This window comes from Saccopteryx bilineata, chromosome 2, assembly GCF_036850765.1.
Source record: "Saccopteryx bilineata isolate mSacBil1 chromosome 2, mSacBil1_pri_phased_curated, whole genome shotgun sequence".
Classification (NCBI taxonomy): Eukaryota; Metazoa; Chordata; class Mammalia; order Chiroptera; family Emballonuridae; genus Saccopteryx; species Saccopteryx bilineata.
The window spans coordinates 229,611,981-229,630,243 of record NC_089491.1 but is presented as its reverse complement, the minus strand read 5'-3'; the positions used below and the strand labels follow the sequence as shown (position 1 = coordinate 229,630,243).

The window sequence follows — 18,263 nt, the reverse complement described above, 5'->3', positions numbered from 1 at the left end:
GATTTTAAATATATTTGACCTAAGTTCACAAACTGAGTATTATGTTTATAATACTTTATGTTTTTATAATGGTCCACATTAAACCTATTAAAAAATATGGAGGAACAAAAATTGTGACACCTATTTTAAATAATTTTCGGTACAAAACAGTGGATTCTGAATAAATTAAACATATACTATAAATAACACTCCAAGAAAATAGTTAATAAAAGTACTGATGTTTTAAGGAATTCTAACAAGATTTAATGGGAAGACCTTTCCAACAGCGTCATCTTTGTTATAACAGTGACATGAACTTTACTTGTTCTCTTGTTGCACTTAATCCCTCAAGGAGCTCATCTATTAATAATTGTAAATAACACCTCTACAGATCATTTCTTAACTACGCTTTCAGACCAAAAGTATTCAGAGTATCAGATCAACCTCAAATCCGAGGGACATAAGACTGGACTAATCTTTCTCCAAAGTAAGATTTTGCTGTACCAATCTTCAGTCATCAAGGTTATCTGAGTCTGTCACATTTCCTTCCTGCATATTAAGTTACTGACCATAGAGTCTGCTTTTCCTTTTGATGTCCTGGCTTGCCCACTCATTTTTTGTTTCGATGGGTGTTAGCACAAGTGGTGCGCTAACACTGTCATGTCTCAGGCCTGGGCTATGACCACAGGCTGCTGAATGGCTTCACTTCTTTGCACCCAATCCATCTGTTATTCCGCAGACAACTTAATTCCTGAACGTCCAAACTCTTTATATCCTTCATATTATAATTTCTATTATTTCCCAAAGCACTCTTTGCAATACTGTGGGCATTTCTGGTTCAGGATTCAGTTATAATATTTCTAATCCACCTTCATTTTTTTTTTGAGCAAAGCATAAGTACAGTCCAGCAACTGGGCTTACAGAAAAACAGATGAAGTCAATTCTCAAATGTGGGCCCATAGGCTCATTATGCCAGGAATGGTGCATAGCGTATGGTACCAGCTGGACTGTTGGGGATGAATCTTCAGTTATATTGAAGAGGTGACTTAAATATTACATTTTAATAATGTTCTTACTAACCTGTGAGACTTTTCACATATATCCACATATCAGATAAAGTACATCAAACCATGCATGCACCCAAATAGTGGTTAAAAATATGGTCAGTAGCCCTGGACAGATATCTCGGTTGGTTAGAGCATTGTCCCGAAGCACAGAGGTTATCAGTTGGTCCCCAGTCAGGGCACATACAGGAACAAATTTATGTTCCTCTTTCTCAAATCAATAAATTAAAAAAAAAAAAAAGGGCCTGACCTGTGGTGGCGCAGTGGATAAAGCATCAACCTGGAAACGCTGAGGTCGCCGGTTCGAAACCCTGGGCTTGCCTGGTCAAGGCACATATGGGAGTTGATGCTTCCTGCTCCTCCCCCCTTCTCTCTCTCTCTCTCTCTCTCTCCTCTCTATAATGAATAAATAAAATCTTTAAGAAAAATAAAAAAATAATAAAAAAAAAAGGTTAGCAAATCAAAGTAACTAGACGGATGTTTGGTCTAAATACCATACTTGGCAGGCTGTGAAGAATGGTATTCCTAAATAGATAGGCAGCTCTGCTTCTTAAAGAGGGAGGTAGGTAGCTGGCTTTAGCAGTTGGAGACATCTGTGTGCTGTGCAGGCAAGAGTCTCGAGAAATCTGTACACTCTAAGGACACTTTGCATAAGAAATGAGCACACATATGAGCATAAGATGATTACAAGGTGGGCACAGGAAGACACCGTGATAGTAGTTCACACCTGGCTAGGACCTAGGAAGCATTTCTAGCTGATAGCCAGTTATAAACCTTTACCTTTACATGCTAGGTACATAACTGATTGACTGATTGATTGATTTCAATGAGAGAGGAAGAGCGAGATAGAGAGACAGGAACATTGGGCTGTTCCTGTATGTGCCCTGATCGGGAATTGAACTAGCAGCTCTGTGTTTTGGGATGATGCTCTAACCAACCGAGCTATCCAGCCAGGGCTATGTACATAATTTAAACTTAGGCCTGACCTGTGGTGGAGCAATGGGATACAATGTTGACCTGAAATGCTAAGGTCGCTGGTTTGGAACACCAGCTTGCCCTCTCAAGGCACATACAGGAAGTAACCAGTATGAGTTGATGCTTCCTGCTCCTCTCCCACTTTCTTTCTTTCTCTCCTCTCTAAAACAATAAACAAAATCTTTCTTAAAAAAAATAAATGTAGGAAAATGCATGAAGTTGCATATTCTCTATCACTGGAAGGATTTAAACAGAGGCCAGACACACACTAACAGTGTCATCATAAAGGGGATTCAAGCATCATCTGTGGCTGAGATGACCATATTAAATCCTCTTCTAACTATGACAATCTAGATTCCTTTGAACATAAGCAAGACATACTCAATTGAATTTATACACGTGTGGTGTTTTTACAACTCACATAACTTAAGACATAAAGATAGGTGAAAAATTAGGAAAGGAAAAAATCTTCTGTTTGATATGGGTTTTAGACAGAAAAAAAAAAGGCATTAGCTTGAAGATGTCAAATTGTTGCCTGTCTAGAATGGTGGCTTCCAACAATGAACTCTTTTGAATCTCAAAAAAATTTTTCATTTAGTCTCCTGCCTCCAAGAGAGCTTAACTTTTCTTATTTACTGATTTACATGTAGGATTCTTACTGGAGGCATTCCCCTGCCAGTACCTCTACCAAGTGAGTAGTGGATGGATTGGGGGTAGATGGTCATTATTTTAAGGATTGGAAATCTTTGGTCCAGTTACTATTCAATGTAGGGCTGTTTACTATAGTAAGATCCAGAACAATAGAAATGTAACTTTTATTTATATTTCTTTTCTTTTTGTCAATTATTTATTTATTGATTGATTTTTAGAGAGTGAGAAAGAGAGCAAGAGACAGGAACATCAATCTGTTCCTGCATGTGTCCTGACCAGGGATCAAACTGGCAACTTTTGCGCTTCTAGACGATGCTCTCTAACCAACCAAGCTATCTGGCCAGGGCTCATTTATATTTCTAATTAACATATTTTCCCCTAGTGTGCTATGGGGAACAATGGAGCTAACGGTGTGATGAATAACAGTCTTCTCTTTAAGCTGGCTTAATCATGTGAACTTGGGACAGTGCAGGCGGTGATGAGGGATATCAGCAACTGAGGGATCTTCAGACCTCTGCTACACTTTCCTTCCTCTCCCACTGACTTAACCAGTCTTCACTCACTGCAATTATTGTAGTTGTAAATGCCTGTTTAATTTTCTAACTCATTACAGCATCTTAAAAAAATCATTTCTTGCTTCAGATGCAAGACAGAAATTGTAATTCTGATGAAATATTTACTAATAAATTCACAGATGAGAGAAAATAATTTACAAGATGTCACATTTATTTTAATGCATAAAATTAGAAGTATTTTGCAAAATACCACATTTTAGCATGTATGATTTCACTAAAAACAAAAACAAAAAACACCATGATTCCATAGTGAAATGTTTTTTGAGAGAGAAAGAGGGAGGAGGGGAGAGAGAGAAGTAAGGAGAGAAAGAGAAGCATCAACTTGCTCCTCCACTTTTGCGCATTGATTGCTTCACGTCAGTGCCTTGGCTGGGGACTGGGGATTGGACTGTTGACCCCTTGCTCAAGCCAGTGACCTCAGGCTTATGTAGATGACCCCTCACCCAAGCCTGCAACCCATCCCTCAAGCTGGGGATCCTAAACTCAAGCTGGCAACCTTGGGTTTTGGGGTTTTTTTGTATTTTTCCAAAGTTGGAAACAGGGAGGCAGTCAGACAGACTTCTGCATGTGCCCGACCAGGATCCACCCGGCATGCCCACCAGGGGGCGATGCTCTGCCCATCTTGGGGTGTCCCTCTGCCGCAATCAGAGCCATTCTAGCGCTTGAGGCAGAGGCCACAGAGCCATCCTCAGTGCCCGGGCCAACTTTGCTCCAGTGGAGCCTTGGCTGCGGGAGGGGAAGAGAGAGACAGAGAGGAAGGAGAGGGGGAGGGGTAGAGAAGCAGATGGGCGCTTCTCCTGTGTGCCCTGGCCGGGAATCGAACCCGGGACTCCTGCAAGCCAGGCCGATGCTCTACCACTGAGTCAACTGGCCAGGGCCTGGCAACCTTGGGTTTTGAACAGGCAACCCAGCGTTCAGGATGGATATTCTATCCACTGCACCACCACCAGTCAGGCCATAGTGGAACATTTTAAGAATTCCCAAGTTTCCCTATCTTTAGAGAGGTACACTAATGAATCAAGACACAATACTGCCCAAGGTATAGTACTGGCCCAAAGCCCTAAATTGCTCAGCATCTTGAACACTTCTTTAATCTAGAACTTTGATTTTGAATGCACAGTATGAAGAGTTGTAAAACTACCAAAATATTTCACTGCAACCGACAGGCAAGTTGACCTTGTATGAGGAACCCTCTTTGTTTCAAATCCGAACATCTTATCCGCTGCCATAAAGTAGAGCAGAGGTATCAATGAAGTGAAATTAGTAATAAAAGACAAATATTATACACTGCCGTGGTTGACAGATAAGATTTAGAAATCATAACTGACCCAAGTATGAAGCCTGGTTCTCCTACTTGCTACCTATGTGACTTTGGGCTATTTAATTTGAACCTTCTGTGCCTTAGATTTCATTTCTATCAAACAGAGATAATAATAATAAGTTACATCAAAGGTTGTTGTTGACTTTGGGTGATGGGTATGCAACATAATTGAAAGACAAGATAACCTGAACTTGTTATCTTTGAATATATGTATCCTGATTTATTGATGTCGCCCCATTAAAAAAATAAAATTATTATAAAAAAAAAGGTTGTTGTAAGGATTAAATGATGCATGCAAAGCACTCTACAAAATAATCGTTCAGTAAGTGTTGGCTATTTTTACTATTATTTCTGTAAATTGGGCAGAGAACCTTTAAAGTAGTTCCAAAATCCATCTCAAAGGGTTTGGTCACGAGCAACCGGAGTTTTAACACCTTTTAGTTTTTGCAGGGGCAATTATATCATCTGCATCTGTGCTGTCCAGTAAGAGTGGCCACTAGCCACAGGTGTCTAAGGGGCGCTTGAACCGTGTCTAGTTATAATTAAGATACGCTGTCAATGTAAAATATATCAGATTTCAAAGACAATGTGAAAAGAAAAGAATGTATAATACCTCAATTAGAAAATATTTGATTATGGGTTGGAATGATATTTTGGATATATTGGGTTAAATGAAACATCAAAATCAATTTCACGTGTTTCTTTTCATGGTTTTTGATATGGCTAACTCAAAATTTAACATTACGTAAGTGGCTCACGTTATATTTGTTTCGATAGAGCTTATGCAGAATCTCGCAGCACCTGGGTTCTGTGGAAACGCAGGTTCTTGGGCGCCGCCCAACCTACAGAACCAGCATCTGCACTTCAACGTGTTGCGAGGTGGTTCTTATGCTTGCCCCAGAGTTAACTGCTGTTTAGCTGACGAAGGCAAACCTGACCCTCAAGTCATACAAATGCGAATACTCTTGCTTTGTTTAGGTAATTGCTCCAAAAAAGGAAAGGTAAGGAGTATAAAGCGATGGCATTAAAGGAGTAAGGAAGGAAGAAAAAGAAACTCAAATTACAGGAACAAAATGAGGCAGGTAGGAGAAAACCAACTTGGGAGATTCAGTGGAAGGGAACGTCCAGACTTTTGCATCCCTTAAATGTGGAGGGAGATGCAACCGAGAGAAAGCCTGTGAGAGGACCAGGAAATCCGCAGACACATCAAGTCTTCCCCGCCCCTCGGTGGCCTCAGCTAAGTAAGCTAGGCCCGGGCCCGAGGGGGTCTGGGGTTGGAGTGCGGCGCGGACCAACATCCGCCCCTGGTATGGATGCTTCCTCGAGGTGTCTCTCGATCTTTCGTCCAAAGCCCCCTTTCCCAAGTCACACGACACAGAACTGGCACTCACCTGCCTTCCAGAGGCTCGAACAGTCTGCCACTTCGCCGCCGCCACCTTCAGTCCTTCTGCAGAGAACCCGCCCCGCTGGCCCAGGCGCTACTCTTATTGGCCAGGTCGCTCGTCACTCCAAGACTTTCCGAGGCTGTAGAGAACGCCATAGCAACCGAACTCGGAACGACATCTCCCGGCATGCTCTGGTCGGAGGAGAGACGAGGCGCCGCACAGGGATTCCTAAATAAATGGGAGAAGTTATACCCACCTAGATAGGTTTCGTTTTATGCAAATTTCAGTTAAAGGCCACACCCTTTCTCATGCTAACTGTTTGCCCTACCACCGTCCTGGGACGGTGCTCCGTCTCCCTTTTTGCCTCCACGGTATTCTCTCCTTTAAAATATTCCTTATCGTTTCTCACAGAGCAACATACAGATGCACTAAAGTCGTGGAACAAAATCTTCATAAATCCTGTCAGGCAAAAACCAGACTAGAAACCTCTGGTTACTCCTCTGGAAGGGGATAGCCCGCCCCCCTTGAGCTTGTAGATTGATTTACTGGAATGTCACTCTGTCTTCTTCTATTTTTATTGGTTCCTCTTCCATTGGTTCTCGAGGTGAGCGGTGCCAGAGGCGGGGTACATGCGAGACTCTTATTTCAATTGGCAGGCTGCTTAATTTCTCCCACCTGTGGGCGGAGACAGAGGGGGATGGATAGGGGCGGGGCAGGCCGCGGAGAGAGATGAGGAGATAGGCGGGAGGGAGGGAGTGAGGGAGGGAGCGAAGGAGGTAGAGAGGAGCGGAGGAGAAAGCAGGGAGCGCAGCTTGGTTGCTCCGTAGTACGGCGGCTCGCGAGGGAGAGTGCCGAACGGACTCCGGGGCGCACGGAGAGGCGGCGGGTGGGGATGGTGTGCAGGGCTGCGGCTCCTGCGTCCCTCCGCGCGGCGAGTGAGCTGCACTGATTTGTCCCCGGGGCGGCAGAGCGGACTCGCCTGGAGATGAGGTGAGGAGCGGGCTGCTCGTCGGCGGCCTGGACCGGCGAGGTGGCGGGGCGGGGGTCCGCGCGAGGGTCGACGCTATGGCTGCCTGGGGCTCCCGTCCCGAGGGCCGCCCTTCAGCCTTTGCCGCGTGCCCGGAGGCGCGGCCACGGTGGCTCTCGCCTGTCTTTCCCCATTCTCCCGGGGGCAGCCTGCTGGCGGGCGCCGGGAGGCCGGGGGGCCGCGGCGGGCCGAGAGGTGGCGGCGCGGGACGGGATTCGGGTTGAATGGGCGTCCGCAGCCCTGACCGGCCGAGAAGGTCCCTCCGTCCCCAGGGAGCCGTAGGGCGCTCGGTCCTCCAGGGCTGACCTCGCTGCCCTCGGTTGTCTGAGCGTGGCGCTCCGGCCAAGCCTCGCCTCCCCGCCCGCCTCCTGGGGATCAAGAGCTGCGGGGTGCGGCGTTGCGTCGCCCGCCTCTCCCCGGCCTCGAGTCCCGGCTTGTCCGTCTTCTTCCCGTGCGCACACAGTCCGAGGCCGTGAAGGGCAGTCCACACCGGCTGGCTGGATCGCGCGCCGGGCGGACTGACGGTGTCTCCGCTTGCCGGGAGCGGCCCCGGAGTCCGCTGCCCCTCCCTCCCGGCTCTGCGCACCCGCGCGGTGCAGGGTGCGGACCGGAGGCACGATTGCGGTCTCTCCTTGCTGGACCCGGGAACGCTAGGAAAAGGAAACCGCCGAGGGATGGGTTGCACTTTCCTTTCCTTCTGCCTTTGGATCTGCAAACAACTTCGCAGATTACATTTTCTAGGGGCATCTTTTGTTGTGGTTCAGGCTGGGGAAGGCTTTGCTTTTGAAGAAATGGATGAGCTGCTTCCCGGCGGAGTTGCAGGCGATGGAGTGTTTGATAGCCTCTCGGTAGGAAAGTTTCCTTTAGAACTTTGCCCTCGCCGGGGCTGCCCCGAGGCAGCCGCAGCCTGCGATTTTAAATAGATGCCGACTCTGGACAGATGCGTTCCTTTGTGCTTGTCTCCCGGCGTCCTGCTCCTGCCCTGTGTGTGCTCAGTGCGTACAAATCACGAAAACAAGTACAACAAGGAGTGTAGATAATGAAAACAAATATCATTATCAATCGGTGCATCTGGGAAATCTCAGTTCTGTCGATGGGAGGCGGTTTACTAATCCCTTTGAACGGATGAAGGACAGGCTCAGCGCTCCTGGATTATGAGGTGGACAGGATCTGAGGGCCAGGACACAGCTGGCCAGCGGGTTTGTGTATTGCTACCCTTAACCTATAAAATAGGGATGCGTTTGTGGGGATACCTTTGTTATTAGATGACACAAGGTGCAGAAACTTAAACACTCCTCGAATTAGAAAGTTAGGATTTCTGCCTATCTCTGAGAACTGGGTTTTTCTTTTTAATTCCTTTTAATAGTTTACTTGAAACACTTATGTTGTTTTGGTGTCTGTTTGCTTGTAACTTAAATATATATATATTATATATAAAATATATATATACCTTTAAAAAAAAGTTCAATCAGAAACTCCTTATAGTTTCAATGCCATCACTCATATTTCTCATTTCTCAATTTCAAAATATATTATATATTTTATATATATAATATATATTATATATTTTTATATATATTATATATATATTATATATATATATAATATATATAAAACATTCAATCCTTTCTGTAGGAGGTTGGTAAAAAACCCAGGAACTTTTAAGTAATTGAAATTGAGAAATGAGAAATATGAGTGATGGCATTGAAACTATAAGGAGTTTCTGATTGAACTTTTTTTAAAGGTATTTTTCAATCTAAGAATGTATTTATTGAAATTGCTGAGGCACATGGTATCTTCACAAAACTCTATTATTCTGCCTGAGTAGAAGAGGAAGTGAACAAATTTTTGATGTACTTTGGAACCCTGTGGATTGTTCAGATATTAAGCATTGTGAAATAGGGCATAAAATGAGTGGTAGCAAGTGAGTTCCGTGAAATGTTTGTCCCTCTTAGCATTTTTTTGCAGTTGACTAGCTATTTTCTTTTTTCTTAATGCTTATCTCTAATATTCATAGTAGAACTTGACAAGTTCATCTTTTCCCCAAATGCCTACTTTGAAATCTCCCTATAAGAGGTCAAGGAGGAGGTGCTGTTAAATTCCTCTACTCTGCCTCATCTTTTTAATTTTCTAGATTTGTGAATTACAGAGAACTAATTAATTATAGGAGGGTTGGGTTTATTACTCAGTTCAAGTTCCACTACTGTGAAGCTTTTTTCTCTTCTGAATTATTCCCTTCTGAATGGTTTCAGTTACTGGTGGGTTTCACCAAGTCTGGATCTCAGATCTCTTATAGCAGCATTAACTGAGGTTCTTGTTAAATATGCAGGTTTTGCCTGACCAGATGCTTGTGCAGTGGTTAGGCGTTGGCCTGGGATACTGAGAACCCAGGTTCGAAACCCTGAGGTTGCCTGCTTGAGTGTGGGATCATAGACATGACCCCATGATCTCTGGTTTGAGCCCAAGGGTTGCTGACTTGAGTGAGCCTAAGGTCTCTGGCTTGAGCCCAAGGTCTCTGGCTTGAGCAAAGAGTCACTTGTTTCGCTGGAGCCCCCTCCCCATCAAGGCACATATGAGAAAGCAATCAATGAACAACTAAGGAAGCACAACAAAGAGTTGATGCTTCTTATCTTTTTCCCTTTCTGTCTGTTCCTCTCTCTTGCTTAAACAAAACAAAACAAAAAACAGGTTTTTGTCGTCTTTCCTCACAATCAGACTCCTGGAGGTGGGGCCCTGGGATTTGGTGTTTTCAACCAGTCCTCCAGGAATTTCTCCTGCGCAGTCAAGTTGGAGAACCAACCACTGTTAAACTTCCTTCTCACTATTTCCTAAGACCATCTCTTTAAGTGGATATAGCAAGTTTTTCAAGTAACAAAATGTTTTATACCTTAGGCTGTTAATTAAAATTATGAAATAGTAATATTTTTTAAAAAAAGGAACTAAAAAACAAGACAAAAACCTGACTGTGACCTTCAAATATGTAACATACCTGTAATAAATCTTTCTGAAGGGTAGAGACTTGGGTTCATCATTGTATCCTGAGTGCCTAGAACAGTGTCTGGAGGAACTCGAGTCAGTATTTATAAGTGAACTACATTGCAGTGAGACTGCATTTTAAAATTTTTACTTGTGAAAAAAGTGTTTTTTCTTTTATTATTAAGTGAGAGGTGGGGAGGCAGAGACAGTCTTCTGCATGAGTCCGGACCAGGGCACACCAGGCAAGCACCCTATGGGGCGATGCTCTGCCCATTTGGGGCCACTGCTGTGGTTGTTTGGCAACCAGCCATTTTAACACCTGAGGAGAGGCCATGGAGCCATCCTCAGCACCTGGGGCTAACTTTTTGCTGTTGCCCCATGCCATGGCTTTGGATGAAGGGGGCGGTTAGGGGGAGAGAGAAGGGGGAAGGGTGGAGAAGCAAATGGTCACTTCTCCTGTGTGCCCAGGAATCAAACCTGGGATGTTCACGCACTGGGCCGACTCTCTACCACCAAGCCAGCCAGCCAGGGCCTTGTGAAAATATTTTTATCACTGAGTAGTCACTGATTTTAGAAATAAGAGCCACAAGTACTGTACCCAAGTCATTTGTGTAGTTGAATTGGCTCTGAAAGAAGAGAACGTTTCCCAAGGATAGAATGCTCAAGTGACAAACTGGAGAGAAGGCTGCTAGCAAAATATTTGCTTGAAGACTCAAAATGTAAATTTAAGCCACAGTGTAGTGGTAAAGTACTATGTTATCACTATATTAAAATACCATTTGATAAGTAATGATAAGCCTAACATAATGCTTTAAAAATTGATATCTGAAAAATACAGAAAATTGGTACATTTTTCAATTTTGTTTTTTATACTAAAAAACTATGACCTTCACACCCTTCTTTTAGAGTATAGCATGGACCTCATTAATAACGGCTTCTATAATGTAATTGAGGGTTCTGGATAGTTAAGAGTGCAGTTTCTAGAGAATATTGGGTTTGACCACACAATCTATGACTTGGATTTAGTCATCTAAGCCCTCAATGCCTCAGTTTCTTTTTATTTTATTTATTTATTTAATTTTTTAAATTTATTGATTTTTAGATGGGGGAAGAGAGAGAAAGGGGAGGAGCAGGAAGCATCAACTCCCATATGTGCCTTGACCGGGCAAGCCCAAGGTTTCGAACCAGCAACCTGAGCGTTCTGTCGACGCTTTATCCCACTGCGCCACCACAGGTCAGGCCTCAGTTTCTTAGTTAAAAATGGAAATAATGATAATAAAGTTTATATACTTCTAAGTACTTGAGACAATAAACCTTGTCATAACTTTCAGCCTAATTGTGCATTTCAGAACCAAGCTGATAATCAATTTATGATCAGCTGATATCCTTTTTATTTTAATTTTAATTTTTTTTTAGCTAAAGAGAGAGACATACAGACAGACTGAAAGGGAGAGATGAGAAGTATCAACCTGTAGTTGCAGCACTTTTGTTGTTCACTGATTGCTTCTCACATGTGCCTTGACTGGGGGGCTCCAGCCGAGCCAGTGACCCCTTGCTCAAGGCAGCGACCTTTAGGCTCAAGCCAGTGACCCCACTCTCAAGCTGGCGACCTTGGGGTTTTGAACCTGGGTCCTCTGCTTCCCGGGTCAATGCTCTATCTGCTGATCCAGCACCTGGTCAGGCTCACTTTTATTTTAAAGAACTGCATATTTATGGTAGAAAAATGGAAATACAGAAAAGTAAAAAGTAGAAAACTATAAAATACTCATAAGTGTACTACCCAGGTACATATCTCTTCAAATCCTTTTTTGTGTGTGTGTACCTGTGGCTATTCATGTATAATTTTTGGTAACAAATATGGGATATTGCTAGATACATATATAATTATTTCATAATCTGCTTTTCTATTTGTTTTGCTTAACATCTTATGAATCTTTTGGTGTCTGTATTATCAGTTATAATAGTTTAGTAACTGAATATTTCATTGTATGAATCTATGATAATTTAACCAATTAATTTTTATTAGACATTAGTTCTTCCCTACTTCCACTATTATCAATGACTCTTCAGTGGTTATTCACCTGCATATATCTATGTTCTGTATTTATTTGCGAGATATTTTTTCCATTAGGAGGAGTCTCTAGAAGTGCATTTGTAGGATCAATGTACATGCTAAGTTTTAAGATTTTTGATACATTTTTCCAATTTACCATTTAGAAAGGTTGTAACAATTTTTTTCTTTCTTTTATTTTTTTAGAAAGGTTGTAACAATTTATTTCTTACAGTGGTATATGAGAGTTCAGTTTGTCTCTCCCCTTCTTTTTTTGGAATAATTTAACCAGTGACCAACCTAGTGAGTAGTTTTTATTTTCAGGAAGAAGAATGGGACATTAATGTAACCTTTTTAGTAGTGTGATGTGGGAAGTCAGAAAATTCATACACTTATTATTATTATTTTTTACTTTTATTAATTTTTAGAGAGGAGAGAGAGTGAGAGAGAGAGAGAGAGAGAGAGAGAGAAGGGGGAGGGAGGAGCAGGAAGCATCAACTCCCATATGTGCCTTGACCAGGCAAGCCCAGGGTTTTGAACTGGCGACCTCAGCATTCCAGGTCGACGCTTTATCCACTGCGCCACCACAGGTCAGGCCTCATACACTTATTATAGCGATAACTAACATTTATCATGTCTCTTTATAGTTCACTTAATTTTCACAAAGCTCTCATACTTTAGATGAACATGTAGAAAGCCAGTAAGTAGCCACATAGATTTGGAACTCTAGGGCCCAGAGCTCTGGACCACAGCGTTGGACTACTTATTTCCCGGCACGGTTTATATGGATCAGAGCACTTTTTACACTCCTGATTTCTGTTCTGGAATAACCTAGAGTTTCCTGATAAGTATTAATGTATAAATTAGGTGGGGCACAAATTTATATTCCTGCTGTTGAGGAGTTAGTTACATAAGTTAGCTCACTGAGTAGGCCTCTTCTGCTGTTTATCATTCATCCTGCAAAGCAGCTTGTTATCCTTTACTCTGTCGTGGTTTTTGGAAAGTTGCTCGTCATAGAAAACAGGATTAGAGTCACAGAGAAGACCAGTTGATTTTGAAAGACAGTTCACTGGTGGTGTGGACTTGCCTTGGAAACTTGAAACACATACAGAAGTGGATTAGGGAGGCTGTCCAAACAGTTCTACCTTGGCCAGTTTGGAGATTGAAAGTGGCCTGTGGAAGTTCACTTCAGGAATGTGAAGGCCTCACTGTAGAGAGATGTCATAGATCCATTTGGCGATTATTACCAAAAAGACTTGTGTTAATAAATAGTTGCTTATTAATAATAGATCATCATTAGAAAAACTATTAATAACTGATGTACAAATATCATTAAAGATTTGTTACTAATATGTGTAGTCCTCTAACAAGGTAAATTTCAAGCAAATTAATCTATATGAATTCACCATTGTTATTCTAATCTTTTGCTGGTAGAATTAATGATTGGCAGTTTACCTACGAGCTCACTGCCTAGAGAGAGCATTGGAGAGACTGTTTTGGTTTCAGCTCCCTGGCCTGAGTTTGTGTGCGCTGCCTAGTGAGGTTGGCTGCTGGCTCATTTGGAAGCCTGTCCCCAAAACCCATGCTCCCTCTTTGGTGCGGGACTTAGTCTTGGCGTGCTGAATGGTGCTGAGTACATTTCAAACCTAATGCAGTGGCAGAGCCAGGAGGTGAACTGAGGGAGGTGACAAAGTTTTGCATTCAGCTGAAAGTGAATGTGAAAGTAACAAGGTCATAGTAGTTGGTCAGAGGTTTTTTTTTTTTTTTTTTTTAAATCCTTGGTGGTTAAAATTAAAAATCCTCTCCTTAATATAGAAGGGCAGTGCTTTTGATCCCCTCCAAATGATGTTTGAATTTTGACTAGTTTCTCTGTGGGTGATGGTTTTATTGACCCATACATTTTGTCTAAAAGACCTTCTGGTGTCTAGTGCTGTGCTTGCATACAAGACATGGATAGATACAGCTCATGGAAATGAGAGACGTCAGCTGGCTTTAAGTGCCATGCTTCACCCAGCCTAGTTAAGGAGATGCTGATTCTTGTGATAGAAGTATAGAAACAAGATGCCATGGAAGCTATTCATTTTGGTGTGTGTGCACATGTGTATATAGCTAATTACTTTCTCCCAATTTTCCCAAGCACTCTTATTGTTCTAACAAGAACAGTGTGTTGAATTAAAAGCCATTGTATAAATATACTCCCCCATTCCTGTGCATTATCCATAACTCTGTTCATTGTAGATCCAGTGTTTTATAAAAATCCACTCATTTCTACTATAAACAATATATTTTAAAGGCAAGTAATCTTTCAGTTTTTGGACTTATTGGAATTCATCCCCATTCTTGTGGAACTGGAGAGTAATATTTTGGTCATTGACATATAATAGCTGTATAGCTAGTGAGAGAAACCTTGAAAAATTGACCAAAAACCAGTGCCATTCCTGGTATAGAGCAAATTCCTTTTTTTTTTTTTTTTTTGCATTTTTCTGAAGCTGGAAACAGGGAGAGACAGTCAGACAGACTCCCGCATGCGCCCGACCGGGATCCACCCAGCACGCCCACCATGGGGCAACGCTCTGCCCACCAGGGGGCGATGCTCTGCCCATCCTGGGCATCGCCATGTTGCGACCAGAGCCACTCTAGTGCCTGAGGCAGAGGCCACAGAGCCATCCCCAGCACCCGGGCCATCTTTGCTCCAATGGAGCCTCGGCTGCGGGAGGGGAAGAGAGAGACAGAGAGGAAGGCGTGGCGGAGGGGTGAAGAAGCAAATGGGCGCTTCTCCTGTGTGCCCTGGCTGGGAATCGAACCCGGGTCCTCCACACGCTAGGCCGCCGCTCTACCGCTGAGCCAACCGGCCAGGGCATGAGCAAATTTCTGTGAGTTAAAGACTTCTGTTATTTTTCCTCTCCCTTTCACTTATAAATGATAATTATAAATATTATTAATCAATATTTATTAATAATATTGCATAAATTTAGTAAATAATAAATTTTCTTAGGTAGTGCTGCTTATTTTCAGATAGATGTACTCATTACAATTGTTTTCATATATATATATTTTTATATTTTGACAGAGACAGAGTCAGAGAGAGGGACAGATAGGGACAGATAGGAAGGGAGAGAGATGAGAAGCATCAGTTCTTTGTTGCAGCTCCTTAGTTGTTCACTGATTGCATCTCATATGTGCCTTGACTTGGGGGGGGTAGTCTACAGCAGAGTGAGTGACCCCTTGCTCAAGACCTTGGGCTCAAGGGCTCAAGGCAGCAACCTTGAGTTTAAAACCAGCGACATTTGGGCTCAAGCCAGCAACTATGGGGCCATGTCTATGATCCCATGCTTACGCCAGCGACCTTGCGCTTAAGCTGGTGACCTTGGGGTTTCGAACCTGGGTCCTCCGCGTTCTAGGCCAATGCTATATCTACTGGACCACCACCTGGTCAGGTTGTTTTCATATTCTTGAAGGATAAGAGAAATTGAGGAGGAAGAGAACTCAGTAGAGAGGTTATTGGGATGTTAATTCCATGAGAGCAGGGAGTCTTGTCTCTGTCATTTCCTGCCTTTTTCTCAGGGAACCTAGGATCTGCCTGGTGCATAGTGGTAAGGTAACCAATCCTCCTCCTTTAGGGAGGACAGTCATTTTGTAAGTTCTGCCCTCCCTTGAAAAGTGTCCTCCTTTTTGATATTGGAAGACTAATCTGTAACTGTCCGTATTTGATTGATGCAGAGTCGATCCATTGCGTGTGATGTGACGTATTTGTATTAGACATGACAATTTGTCAAGGATAAGTGCAGTACAGTGCAGTGGAATGTGATTGAAAGGCATGAGCTCTGCACGGGAGACCTTGAGAGAGTGCGTGATATACTGAGCGCACAAATGGCTTTGTGTATTTCTTTTTTTTTTTTTTCCCCTGTATTTTTCTGCAGCCGGAAACGGGGAGAGACAGTCAGACAGACTCCCGCATGCGCCCGACCGGGATCCACCCGGCACGCCCACCAGGGGGCAACGCTCTGCCCACCAGGGGGCGATGCTCTGCCCCTCCGGGGCGTCGCTCTGTTGCAACCAGAGCCGCTCCAGCGCCTGGGGCAGAGGCCAAGGAGCCATCCCCAGCGCCCAGGCCATCTTTGCTCCAGTGGAGCCTCGGCTGCGGAAGGGGAAGAGAGAAACAGAGAGGAAGGAGAGGGGGAGGGGTGGAGAAGCAGATGGGCACTTCTCCTGTGTGCCTTGGCCCGGAATCAAACCTGGACTTCTGCACGCCAGGCCGACGCTCTACCACTGAGCCAACCGGCCAGGGCCACTTTGTGTATTTCTTAACTGAAACATGATATGGCACAAATGACATTGTAGACTCACAATTATTTCTTTCTCAGTGAATATTCAATCATAGACAGGCTAGCACAATTCATGTTTTATTAATTCATTATCTACTTAATAATTTCCAAATATGTACAATTTTGTTTACAAGTATTTTCCTGAAATTCAAGTTTTAAAGTGGAAACCTAACTTCAAACCATATCTATTAATAATGCATTTTGATTAAATAGTTGCATAAAACAGATGTTTTTTAATTAGAAAATGATAAATACACCCGAATATCACTCCAAATTAGTGGTTTTGTTTGATATTTATTTTTTACAGAGACAGAGAGTCAGAGAGAGGGATAGATAGGAACAGACAGACAGGAACGGAGAGAGATGAGAAACATCAATCATCAGTTTTTCGTTGTGACACCTTAGTTGTTCATTGATTGCTTTCTCATATGTGCTTTGACCACGGGCCTTCAGCAGACCGAGTGAGTAATCCCTTGCTCGGGCCAGCGACCTTGGGTCCAAGCTGGTGAGCTTTGCTCAAACCAGATGAGCCCGTACTCAAGCTGGCGACCTCGGGTTCTCGAACCTGGGTCCTCTGCATCCCTGTCCAATGCTCTATCCACTGCACCACCACTGGTCAGGCCTGTTTGATGACTTGTTTGATACTTAGTTTTATTAATTTAGCTTTCGGAAAATTCGCCTACCATGAGGCAACGTTTTCAGTTCCTAATGTGCTTGCATTGTTTGTGTAGTTCTATATTTTATTTTTAATTTTAAATTTCATTTAAGGGATGGAAAAAATCAAAAAAGAAAATGCCATTTCAATGATAAATTGAAAAAAAAATTTCATTCCTCATATCAAAGAAAGATACCATTGTTTTCTGCAATATTTGCAGTGGAGAATTTTGTATTGCAGGTGGGGGCAGAGCAGCGATAACGAAACACTTCACCACCAACAAACATAAGCAGTCATTAGATGCATCAGCTTCCAGTTGTAAAGTAACAAGTTTTTTTAAAACTTCAATTATTCTGAAGATGAAAAACAGTTGGCTGCAATAAAGGGAACATTTGCATTTCATACCATAATTCACAAAGTTTTCATAGTATGGATTACACAACTAAATTATTGAAAAAGTTTCATAATGCAAAATTTTCATACGCCAGGAAAATACGAGGATATTTGGAAATCAGTATTTAAAAATTACTGTGACAAAATACTTACAGAGGACTTGGAAACTGCAGCATTTATAACAGTTTTATCTGATGCATCAAGTCATAATGAAATTAAATTGTGTTCAATAATAGTAAGTTATTTTATTTTTTTAAAGACTTTATTCAGTTTTCAGAGAGGAGAGAGAGGGAAAGAGGGAGAGAGAGAGAGAGAGAAGGGGGAAGAGCAGGAAGCATCAACTCCCATATGTGCCTTGACCAGGCAAGCCTGGGGTTTCGAACCAGCGACCTCAGTGTTCCAAATCTACGCTTTATCCCACTGCGCCACCACAGGTCAGGCAATATTAAGTTATTTTAATGTTACCAAGGGCATTCACCTAAAATTTTAACTTTAGCATCCATTGAGGGTGAAACTTCTGAAATTTTGTCAAACCATCTATACAGAGTAATAAATGAAAACAATTTGAAATCCAAAGTAGTTGCACTAACAGCTGATATTACAAATACAAATTTTGATGGGCAAAGAAGCAAAGGAGTGAATAATGTGTATGTAAAATTACAAGAGTTACTCCAAAAGAAAATACTAGGAAAAGGTTATAATGCACATATTTTGTCAAATTCAATCAACACAGCATCATGTGCCATGCCAATTGATGTAAAAGTAATAACCACAATTTATTTGCATTTTAGTCGTTTTACCATTCATGTTGCTACTTTAAAACAATTTTGTGAAGAATCAAATGTTGAATACAACAAACTTTTAGGATATTCAAAAATAGATGTTTT

The 18,263-nt window shown here is 42.5% G+C and overlaps 2 protein-coding genes across 15 annotated transcripts in view; one reads left to right on the top strand and one right to left on the bottom strand.

The window, feature by feature from the left end:
• CRYZL1 (crystallin zeta like 1) overlaps positions 1-6,483 on the bottom strand; it is a 46,914-nt gene extending 40,431 nt beyond the window's left edge. For 3 of the 8 annotated variants that reach the window (XM_066259475.1, XM_066259479.1, XM_066259474.1), the window contains exons 1-2: positions 6,279-6,454; positions 5,957-6,178 (exon numbers count right to left, since the gene is read on the bottom strand). The gene's annotated coding sequence lies outside the window, so the exon portion shown is untranslated. Of the gene's footprint in view, positions 1-5,956; positions 6,179-6,278 lie in introns of all 8 variants that reach the window. The other 5 variants (XM_066259473.1, XM_066259478.1, XM_066259472.1 and 2 more) reach the window with 5 other exon arrangements.
• Positions 6,484-6,516: 33 nt separating this feature from the next.
• ITSN1 (intersectin 1) overlaps positions 6,517-18,263 on the top strand; it is a 234,736-nt gene continuing 222,989 nt past the window's right edge. For 3 of the 7 annotated variants that reach the window (XM_066259466.1, XM_066259465.1, XM_066259461.1), the window contains exon 1: positions 6,517-6,940. The gene's annotated coding sequence lies outside the window, so the exon portion shown is untranslated. Of the gene's footprint in view, positions 6,941-7,725; positions 7,826-11,055; positions 11,188-18,263 lie in introns of those variants that run through there. The other 4 variants (XM_066259462.1, XM_066259464.1, XM_066259467.1 and 1 more) reach the window with 4 other exon arrangements.